The sequence below is a fragment of the Lontra canadensis genome, unplaced genomic scaffold, assembly GCF_010015895.1.
Source record: "Lontra canadensis isolate GAN:19392208 unplaced genomic scaffold, GSC_riverotter_1.0 scaffold108, whole genome shotgun sequence".
Taxonomy (NCBI): domain Eukaryota; kingdom Metazoa; phylum Chordata; class Mammalia; order Carnivora; family Mustelidae; genus Lontra; species Lontra canadensis.
The window spans coordinates 6,870,331-6,882,072 of record NW_022631102.1 but is presented as its reverse complement, the minus strand read 5'-3'; positions in this window follow the sequence as shown (position 1 = coordinate 6,882,072).

Genomic DNA, 11,742 nt, shown 5'->3' with positions numbered 1-11,742 from the left:
GACCTTGAGTCTAGTGGTGGTTCAGGACCCTGGTCAGGGAGCACATTTGTATCATGACCTGTCAGCCTGGGGAAGTCATCAGGTCGCAATTCATGTCTGACACAGAACGATGACCAAGCAGTGATCTTTCCTTGCCCTGAGTTGAACTTGAACTTGGCTGAGGAGGATGGATGGATGTTTTTTGGGGGGTGGGTGAGAGGGAAGGGAATGGGGAGGGGCTGGTCTGCAAGGCAAGCATGTAGGGGAAGGGCAAGAAAGAAAGGGGAAGGAGCAAAGCCGGGCAGGCAAGCTGCGGTCTCAGCCTTCAAAACCCAGTTCTTCTCTGATTGATACTTTTCAATTATTCCTTCCCATTTCACTGACATTTGAAATGCTATTTTTTTTTCGGAGCGATAACTTCAAATGCTTAAGTTCCCACAGTCCTGGTAGCCCTGTTTAGCTGTAGTGGTAAATTGCTTCCTTGTACAACATAATGGCATTGACAGCCTTTTGCTAGGGAAATGAGTTCTCCAGTGGGACATGCCGATGATAAGACGTCCGGTTTTGAAATTGTATTTCTCTGTATCAGAATTAAATCTGGACTTTATATTTCTGGGCTGCCAGGCTCAGGAGCTGGCCCCCATACAGTAACCCCGAGACTGACAAGCAATGCTTACATAGGGACTCTTTCGCTTAAATTGGATCTGTGCTTTTATGCTCTCTCCTATTATTAGCTATTAAAATCTCTCAAACGGCACCCCCTCAACACCCCTTCTTTCTTCTTCTTCTTCTTCTTCATCATGGTCTCTCCCCCCCCTTTTAAATAGTGATAGGGTTTTCCAAACCTGAAACTCAGACAACTGCGGAGTGGGGCAGAAGACGATTTCTCATCTCTGAGGCAATAATTCCCATCCGGAGGCTGAAAGGTGTAAAATTAACGCAAACTTAGTAAAATGCAGTATTGATTTTCTGTGATTCATAGGGGGATCTGCTTTTCATTACAATAGGGGGTCACAGCTGAGCATATAATACAGGGAGGCTGAAAGGCTTTTGTGTGAATAACTCTTTGCAGATGGAAAAGGGTGTTTCTCTTCGGGTTCTGTCTATAAAGTCAGCTCAGAAAGGAAGGGTCCTTTCTGGTTGTTACCTGCAGGCCTGTCTGCTCCCCCCAAGTCCATGAGTACCCCACATGTCCCTGCCACCGAAGACAGGAACAGTTCAACACCAAAGCAAAATGTCCCCCGCAGCCCCCTGATTTTCATCTGCGTGGGTTCTTGACCATGTCCTAGTGTATTTGCCTGGTTAGTACTCTTGTTAACGTGCCCTCAACAAGCTGAATAAAGGCGGTGGCCTGGAGGGTATCAGCATATGCAATTTCATTTCAACCTGAGCATTAATTTCTCTTTTAAAATAATAGTAAAGAAAGCACAAAATAATCAGCCATGTCTGGGTAAGGATTTTTGCCTCTGCTTGTGTTCCAAGCGCTCTCTCTTGATCCCTTGACCCCCTATTCTGAAATCACTCAGGTTCCTGGCTGCCGCTTCTTTTCGGAAGACGTTGTTATTTGGCATTTGAGTGGGAGGGGTTTCTGAGAAATCTAATGCCCTCTGTGAATCTGGTTTCATGTTGTTGAGATCCTATCACCGGGCAAACAGTGTGGGGTTGTTCTCATGGAAATGATGGTCAAGGTTACAGCACCTGGAAAAGTAATCAAGGGAGAGGGAGCCTCCGGAGCAGCTGCTCAGCAGACCTTGAACGGGCTCCCTGCTGAGAGGTGGGGGCAGCACGGTGTCCGGGAGTCCCCTGGCCCCGTCCGGAGTGCAGGTTCCTTCAGAAGCGGGGTCCTGTCATCTGGAGGCGTGCGCATCCCTTCTCCAGGGTGTGGAGGAGATGCTGCAATTCGACCAGAATGTAACTTTATACTTGTGTGTTTCCTAAATGTCATTAATAATCAGGAACGTTGAATACAGAAGGGCAAGTTAAATCCTGTCATTGAAACAGCAAACAGCTTTAGTCAAATGTATTGGCAAAGGATTAAAAATGCATCAAGCATGTATTTGTCTTCTCTATGGGAAGCCCTTATTAATAGTCTGAAGAGTGGAAAGCTTTGCCCTTATACAATCAGCCCTGTAGTCGTTTCTTTAAAAATATGTTTTAATGTGTGAAATTGCAGGATGCCAACGTTGCCATTAAAACCCCTCTCCAGTTCCAATAATTCCTCCACTTACTTTCCTTCCCCTTCCCCTCCCCCCTTTTAAAAGATTCTCCTTCTTCCAAATCATATTTCCAAGTGGCCGGAGCGGGAATGCAGGGTTACTAGGAGGCAAACACACAGCTCCTGCCTCTAGTTTTGCTGGCTGTGGCCACAGAGGGGGGCAGTCCTGCTGCTCCTGGGGGACGCTGTTCACTAGCCAAGTGTGGGAACAGGTTCCTTCTGGGGAATTTAGACTCCAGTGTTTGTAGCAGAAAGAGCACGATCTAGTCTCAACTCGGTCTTGTCATTACTTGGGTATCTCCTACATACCAGAAGGTGTGTATGTGATGGTTCTGCTTATTTCTCGCCACACTGGTATTGATGTGGTCATAGAGGTGAAGCAGCATGCCCCAGGTCAAAAGTGAACACGGATCAGAGCCCAGCTTGCATCTATCTGATGTCTCAGCTGCCTGCCTGCCTTCGTCTGTCCTCCTTCCTTCCTTCCTCCCTCCCTCTCTCCCTTTTCTCCCTCTCTCCCTTCCTTTCTTCCACCTTTCCTCTCTCCCTCCCTTCCTTCCTTCCTCCCTCCCTCCCTCCCTTTTCCTCTCTTCCTCCCTCTTTCCCTCTCTCATTCCCTCCTTTCCTCCCTCCTTTCTTTTCTTCTTTTTCACTCTCTTTCCTTCTTCCCTCCTTCCCTTCCTTCCTTCCTACCTTTTCCATCCCTCCCTCCTCCTCCCTCCTTCCTTCCCTTCCTTCTTTTCTTCCTTCTCTCCCTCCTTCCTCTGCCCTCCTCCCTCCTCCCTCCCTCCCTCCCTCCCTTCCTTCCCTCCTCCCTCCCTCTCTCCCATCCTTTCTTCCTTTCTTCCTGTTGTGGTTCAGTCCAGTTATTCAATAGACATTTCCTGAGCACCTTTTGTGTGCTAGGATCCAAAATGAGTGAGATGCAGTGTCTGCTTTCAGAGACCCAACTTCTTTGCCATTCACACAACCGTAGGAGCCCTATGGCTGGCTATGGGTCTCCACTTTCCATTCTTTTCCGGACCCACATGCTCCAACACCATGACCTGGAGAGAAATGGGAAGTATGTGAAAACGTCATGCCTTACCCCTGTCTTTCTTGAATTTCTACCGGTTCCCAGCACAATGGGCGACAGCCACAATACTTCAGCACTCTTCCTCCTATCTCTCTTTGCCTTGTGTTTTAGATTCAGTGCTCATGCGCCATATTGTCAACACTCCCGCTCATGGACTACTATTGTCGCATGCACACACACACTCAGGAAAAAAAATCAATACAATTTGAATTTCTCTTCCCCAGCCCAGTCTTTGGTAAATTGTTGTGGAGAGCTATTGATCTCTTATTGTGATGTGATTTTTAAACAGCATTAAGGTAAACATAGTCTTATTGTGTTCATTTTACCGGATAACACTTATCTAGACAAAAGGAGACACGCAGCAGCCGGGGCTCTTCAGCTTACCTCCAGGAAAGATACAGTGAATCACCTCCAATAAAAACAAAGCAAAACAGAAAGCTCTCCATGCTGAACGGAATGGGAAATTGCTCTCTTGTCACTAATTTTGATTGAATTGAGTTGGCAATCTCAGAACTGGTTCACTGATACAACAATAGAAAACATTTAACTATTTCTTACACTTTTATACGTGGAACATGGGTTTTCAGAGCAAAGGATGCGTGTGTTCAAGGCTCAGACCCGCACAGACGAGAAGTTGCCTGGGACTTGGATCCTGGGACTTGGAGAAGCAAGATGCTGTCTGGGAGAGTGCTCAGGGGCCATTGGAAGGTGGACTTGATTGACCCTTGCCATTGGGGAAGACTGGGGTCCAGAGTTAGTGATGTTAATGACCATGCTCACGGACATTCACTGAGGGCTTTTGGTGGATCATTATATGACCAATTTCATTAAATCCTCATGACATTACCATGATGGCTTTGCTTTAATGATCCCCATGTCTTACAGGTGGCAGAACTCAACCGTGGCCAGACCTGCTTAAGACCAGTCTGGGATCAGAAGCGCTCTGGACCAGGAAACAAGAAACTCTATTCTGGCTGTGGCTTCACTGATGGACTTGCCTCCAATTCCCAGGTCCTAATTACCAAAATCTAAGTTAGTCAGGGTTCTCCAGAGAAACAGAAACAGTAGGATGAACCAACATACATACCAGGTAGGCTAGCAGGCTGCAAGCCCAGGGAAGAAATCATGTTGCAGTTCAAGTCTGAGGGCCATCTGCTAGCAGAATTCCTTCTTGCTCAGGAGAGTTCAGTCTTTTAGCTCTTAAGGCCTTAACTGATTCGATGTGGCCCACCCATGTCATGAAGGATAATTCTGCTTCACTCAAAGTCTACCGACTCAAGTAATGATCCCATCTAAAAAAGTACCTTCACAGCAACAGCTAGACTGGTAGTGGGCCAGATCTCTGGGTACCATGGCCAAGCCATAAAATTAACATGTAAAACTAACCATCCCATATGTTTTTTTTCCTGAATATTGGTCTCCTCCTTCATAAAGTGGGGAAAGAACCATCAACCCCGCTGCCCGGCAGAGACAGTCCAATGAATCCATGCTTGTGAGATGCCCCACACTCAGTAAACACAGGCTGCCTCCCACTTCCCTCCTGGAATCACAATTTCCCCAACAGTAGGTGTTGGCCAGCTTCATCTGTAAAGGCCGGACGGTAAATACTGTAGGCTTTGTGGGCCATTATGGCTCTGCCCCAACTGTTCAACCGTGTCCTAGCAGTGTGGAAGCAACCAATGACAAGACCTGGACAAGTGGGTGTGGCCATGCACCAACAAAACTTTCTGGCGGTGACTGAAATGTGAACTTCGTATAATTTTTATGAATCATAAGATCCTGTTCTTTTTTTTTTTTCAACCATTAAAAAACATGCAACCATTCTTGGCTCGCAGGCTATACCCAAGTAACGGGAACCCAGATGGGGTTCGTGGGCCATGGTTTGCCAAGCCCTCTACTGGACTCTGAGGCCCTTGAGGGCAGGAACCAGGAATATCTGGTTCTCCTCAGGATCCCCAGCACATTTCCTATGCAGAGCATCTATGCAGCAAATAATATATCTACTGTGGAATGGAGATTACAATCCTTGATCTCTCTATCCCTCAGGTGGGGGGGGGTGACATCACCGAGGCCACAGCATGACACAGGGTCAGCACTGGCTGCTCACTGCTTCCAGCTTTTGTCACCTCTTGGTTCTTTAAGGGGACCTGCTGACGTTCTTTGTGGCAACGATCATGGATAGCCAATAATAAGGGAAAAAACCAGTGATCTAAAACCCATTTGGTTGAGTCACTCACTTACCATTTATTAATTTATTAACAATTTTACACTTCCACCCCCGCAACATGCACAGAGGCAAACTTTGTTTCTCCTGGTTCCCTGGGGAGCCTTCATTTCGGGGGTGGCCTGAGGAGAGACCAGTGAACTAGGCGGTGTAGTCTATTATAGCACAGCTGTTCGTCAATTAGGACTCAGAAATGAGTCCCGCTGTTTTACGGTGGCGTGATGTGCCTCGTGTTGTCAGCAGGCTCTGAGAGACGGGACTGCGGCTCCCATTTCTCTCCTTCTAGCTCTTGCAGACGCTGGCCTGGAGGGCACCGGGTTCCCACACTCTGGCTCCTCCGCTGCTCTCAGCTCTGCCTTGTCCAGCCCCAACCGCAGCCAGGGGGCACCGCCGCCTCCCTGCGAAGTCCAAAATCTGATCTGCACCCCCCAGGGGGTGCTGGGAAGCCAAGGTCACCCTGGGTCCCCCACAGATGCAGCTCGAATAGTAGAGTGTCCTTGGTTTGACCCAAATGAGGCTTCCACTGGGATCCCTTATGTTCCAAGCAGCCTCCCCTCGTGCTCCCCGCAAAGAAGAAGTAGGCTATGGACTCAGAAAGTCTAAGCTTTAAATACCATTTAAACCCACTCTCGTTTCCTACCACAGATTAAAGTGAACATCAGAAAGAGTACCGATTACAACCGAACAAAGAGTTCTCAATCTCTTAGTGCAAGTCCTGCTTATTTTTACTTTTATAATATTTAGAATAGTATTTTCCAAGGTCATGTGTGAGTTGGTCCCCCCTCCCTGTCAGCACCAGCTCATGCAAAGATACTCCAGGGCCTTTGCACTGTCTTCTTTGCCTCCTTTGGTCTTCCCTTAAAGGTCACCTCTTCTGAGAGACCTGCTCAGGTCATGTTGTCTCAAGGCATTCTCCCTCTAATCACATGGTCCTGTTTCTTTGTACAATTTCTGATTGTTTGGTTTGTCCTGTCCTCTGCATCCCGTCACCCTCTGCTTTTGTGTAAAATCCATAGAAGCTTAGTACAAAGTAGAAGCTCAATAAACCCTTGTTGACCAGTTGACTGGAATGTGTGACTGCAGAATGAACATCTCAGTCTGGGAACTGCCCTGGAATGGTGATCAGAGCTCTGGGATTCAAGACATGGTCACTATGGTCTGGGGCCAGTCACTCAGCTTTTGGGCATTGACCTCTATGGCTGAGGAGCAAGGACAGTGCTGAAACCTTTCCCTTTAGGAGAACTGTGACAGTTAACTCTTACAAAGGTTTTGAACTACCAGTCAGGGTACACATCTCAGTCACTGGGGATACCACTAGCTCCTCGAAGGCAGGGATGGAGGGAGACTCAGCTTTGTCCCTCTACCACATGGCATAATCCCTGTTCACTTTCCATAGTCACTATTGAGTAGAAAGAGGGTGTGGGCCCATCTAAGCCAACACAAAGGAATTGAGAATGAAAGAATCAATTGATGAAAGAGAGATTGTCCAGCTTTCCCAGTGTTGTAGACTGAATTGTGTCCCCACAAAATTCAGATGCTGAGGTGCTAGCCCCTATTATCTCAAGAATGGGACTGTGTTTGGAGACAGGGCCCTTAGTGGGTGATTCATATGGGGCAGGCCTTAATCTGTCTGGTCGGTGTCCTTGGAGAGGAGGAGAAGGCAGCCAGCTGTAAACCAAGGAGGAAGGCTTCAGAAGACACCAGTCCCGGCTTCCCCTTGATCCCTGAGGTCCAGGCTCTAGAACTGTGAGAATAAGTTTTTGCTGTGTGAGCCCCCCCAATCAGTGAAGCTTCATATGGCTGTCCCAGACAGCCCCTTTCCAGCAGAAACACAGCTTGGGTTGATGGAAACCTGACCTCATTCCAGGCACCACGAGAAGTGCATTATAGCAAAGATGTCCTGGCATGTCCCAGCAACTTAAAAGGCGTCCCTTATCATCCCCACTTGCAGGATGTAGGCCATGAGGCAGAGAGGGGACGAATGGCCTGCCCACAGGTGCACATCCGGGACAAGGCCACGCCTGCGCAGAGCAGCGGTTAAGGGGAGAGGCTCCGAGAAGAACCTCTGGGTCTGCAGCTTGGCTCTATCCTTTGTTAACTATGGGGCCTTGGCATGACCGCTTAGCCACAGTTGCAGGGTCTCTGTCTTTCAATGGGGTGAACAACAGTGGTACCCACTGCTTAGAGCAGCCGAGACAATGCCCTTCCAGCAGGAGACAATGCCCTCCGAGGGCTTTCTTAGCACAGCAAGCACCTTGGGAAGAGCTCTTAACTAGTGGGCACCATTCACAGCTCTTGCTCCAGGTTGCCCAGACTCGAGACCGCCCTCTTCCTCTGCCCCTGGCCCTGAGGTTGGAGGTTCTGGGCTGGATGAGCCACGGGGCCATGCAGCCAGGTGCTTGGTTCACTGAAGGGGAGCTGGCCTCTAGCAACAAAGCTCCTGCTTTGAACCCCTCTCTGAGCCCTTGGGACTATGGCTGTGCCTTTCAAGGACCTTTTCTTCCACCTCTGCTGCTGTAGAACAAATGAGAAGTCTTCTGTGGCAGCCAGTCTCTTCCTTAATTAAGCAGCACAAATGTCAAAAAGGTGTGAAAGCAGGACTCCATGTGCATAATCTAGCTCAGGAGATCAAGAATAAATCTTACGTTGCAATGTGAATGCCCCCTCCCCCCTTTTTTGGGCTGTGATGAAATTATTGTCTTAAGATGTTAAAGCAGTAAAGCCCGTGGGCACATGAGGGTCCTGAGGAGTTGTGGAACCCAGTCACTCCCTTGTCCTGGCGTCCAATGCATGCGCTGCCTCCTGACTCTGCAGCTCTCGGTGTCTCAGTTTCCACATCTGTGTAATGGGATTTGGAACAGAACTTATCTCCTGGGTGGTTGGTCAGTCCGAGATGTGATACACAGAAAGCACTCAGCACAGCGTCGGTGTAAGAGCTGAGAGCTATGGTCTGATAGTTCTTACCGTTATCATTATGTTAATTCTCCATTATGCCCTCCACCTACTCCTGCCCCCTTAACTTGGACCATCCCAGCCCCTTCTGCACCTGGCTCTATGGACTCTATTCTTGCACGGATATTTGACCCTTGTGCAATGCATTACTGTGAGTAGACAGAATTGGTAGCTGGTGGACTAGTGAGTAGCCATCCCCCACCCTCCAGCCATTGTGGCCTCCTCCGGGGAGCCTCTCCCGAGTGTTTGCAGCTTCTGTACTTTGTCTCGTGGGGCTCTCCTAAGGCCTTGCAAAGGGAGTCCTCTTCCCCATTTTATGCATGGGAAAACTGAGGCCCACAGAGATGGATTTGTCCGAGGCCCCAAACCTTCAAGGTCACAGGTGTCAAACCTAGGGCTCTGTGGCCTCCAGGCTTCCTGGTTTACCCCTCTCTCCCCACACCTGTCATGTTATATTCAAACTTTTTGTGTAGTGGTCATTGATCCAACCACGTACCGAATCCTTTGTGGTGGGCGGAATCTACCCACCCTTGTATCCCTGGCAGGACACCTAGCGTGACACCTGGCACAGACAGATGCTTGATAAATCCATGGTGAGTGAGTGAGAGGAAGAATAAATGCTGCACGCCGATAACAAAGGGGTCAGATGCAAAGGAAGCTCCGAGATCTCCCATGGCTCCCAAAACTCTGTGCCTAGTCCTCCTCAGTTGTCTGCTGGTCCTGAAACGTTCATCAAGTTACTGGGCCTCAGTTTCTGCATCTGTGAAATGGGGACAATGTAAAATGGGGCTGTGTGTGGTCAGAACCATGACTGTGTCATGGAGAACCCAACTTGAATCAGTCTCCTCTTCCTCCCTTTGTAATTTATGAGCTAGAGTTCAATGTTCCCACTTGGACAGTTCAGGCACTGTTAGCCCATTTTTCAACCCCAAATCTTTGTCCGTTACCATCTGCGGCAGCATTGACAAACATTTATTGAACATCTGACTTGTTGCATTGCCATGCCTGGGGCTCCTGCTCAATGCTGCAGGATTGGGACAAATGACAGTTGCTCTTGGAATTCATGGGACAGTGACACCCCTTCTAGCTGGGGTTTAACTCAGCCGGGAATGGCTGGAGACTCCATGGGCAGAAAAAGAAAAGGTCACTAATAGGGATGGGGAAACAGATGACATGTGGGGGGGCCCCAAGGAGAAGATGCAAGGCACATGTGGGGGTCTTCAGTAGACAGTGCACAGGACCAGGGGCTGTGCCTGAGAAGAGGAGGTGGAGGGCACACCCTGCTGAGTAGCACGTGGCCAAGAAATTGTCATGATGTCTTTCCTTCCTCCCTGCTGTCTGCGCTTCCTTTCTCTGTCTTCTCTAATTCTTTCTCTCCCCTTACCAATTTCAGAAAGACAGAGAGTAAGCTAAGGCTGAAGTTGGAGAATAGAAAAGACAGATCTCAGTGGGGTTCTATGTGGCTGTGGGAAATAGAAGAGGTCAAATCAGAAAAGGATGAAAATATCAGTACATTTTCCAAATCCTGAAACTAAGTGCGAGTCTGTAAAGGACAAAAGACAGGATGTTTTGTCCTAACCATCACCCATCTCCTGCTTTATTTCTGTTGCTGCCTTGGGATGGCTGTGACACAAGTATAAATTCCAGCACTCAGCCGGCGAGCATCTGATTTCTCCCAGATTTGGCTTAAAGGCAACAAGAATGCTCTGTTATCTATTATCTATCTATCTATCTATCTATAGATTGTCTTTCTATCCTCCCATCTGTCCATCTGTCTGTCCATTTGTCCATCCATCCATCCATCCGTCTGTCCATCCGTCAGCACGCAAGAGGAACAGGGACAAATAGTTACTGGTATAGAGTTAATGAGGTCATATAGACTTGGGGATGACTTCTATCTTCCAGGTACACTTTTCTGGGCAAGTCACCTCATCATTTAGAGGCAGATTTGTTATCTGTAAACTAGGGCTGATGGAACCTGCCTTGCAAAGTTGTTAAATGTCATCCCCAAGTCACTTTCCCCAATTGCTTCCCTGGTGATTGGATGGGAACCTCTTTTCATGAAGCTGCAAAGTTCTGGAAGGCAGGACTTCATCACCAAAGGGTTATTTGCATAGATTTCCTGGCCAAGAACAGGACAGGACTGCACTGGCCCTGGTCCTTGGAAGTTAGAGATGAGATCCTGTGGAGAACCTTCTCGTTTTTCCCGAAGCCCAGGTTTCCTGGGCTGCCTCATTCCTCCAGAGGCCAGATGTGGCTTTGGGGTGAAGTGTGTGATGGCTGCCTGGGGGGCATGCACAGCCGTGGGATGGGGTGGCCAGCGAGCCCCTCAGGAGGGGTTTGTGTGGGGGCTATTCTCTACAGTGGTGGGGTGTTCAGAGACAGAACCCCACGCACGTTATCTCCCAGCAGCCTGAGGGGCCCTTCCCTTTGTTGTGCCAGATAAGGAATCTTAGTGGGCTGAGATGGGCAAATAATGTGCCTGAGGTCACACCACCAGTGGATGGACACACAGGTTGGCAGGACGATCAGAACTAGGAGGCCAGCCCGGCAGCTCAGCTGACCCAGCCCCACCTGTACTTCGATTTCAGAGGGGAAACCTCTACCTTCAACCCCAACCCATGGAATGGGTACATCCTGAACAAGAAAATGGCCAAGAGGTGCTGGAGTTCACTCTGTCGGGATGGCCAGAGCTGCAATCTGTGTGTCCCCAGGGATAGTCCGGGGACACGGCAAGAGGGACAAAGCCTCCTCAGGGCACCTGCAACAGGAGGGACAGTAAACAGGTTGAAAAACCTCCTTTCGGGAGACCAGATGTCTTCATTTTAAAGAACAAGCCTTCATTCGGAGACAATCCATGCCTGACTTAGAATTTGGTCCACAAACTCCTTTATTTTATTAAAGGAGAGAGATCTTAGGTGGTACTAGGGTTTTGTTTTAAAGTTTTGGCCAAAAGCTGGCAACTCTGTTGATTCTTCTGTCTGTCTATCTAATCCATCTTCTGTCTGTCTGTCTGTCTACCTATTATCTATCTATCTATCTATCTATCTATCTATCTATCATCTATCTCCTTAACTGTCTGTCTTTAATTTTAAAAGGTCCTGCTTTGGGACACCCACAGATCTGGGTTCTACTGCTCTCTATATCATCCCAAGGAAGTTCTGTGACTTAGAAGCTTCCAGTGCCCTCCAGGGGGTACTGATCAGGCACAGCTCAGGCAGCCCCTGAGGCCTTGCTGTCTTGCTCTCCCCTTTGTAGCTGTGTGACCATGTGTAAGTGGTTGCCCCTCTCAGAGCCTCC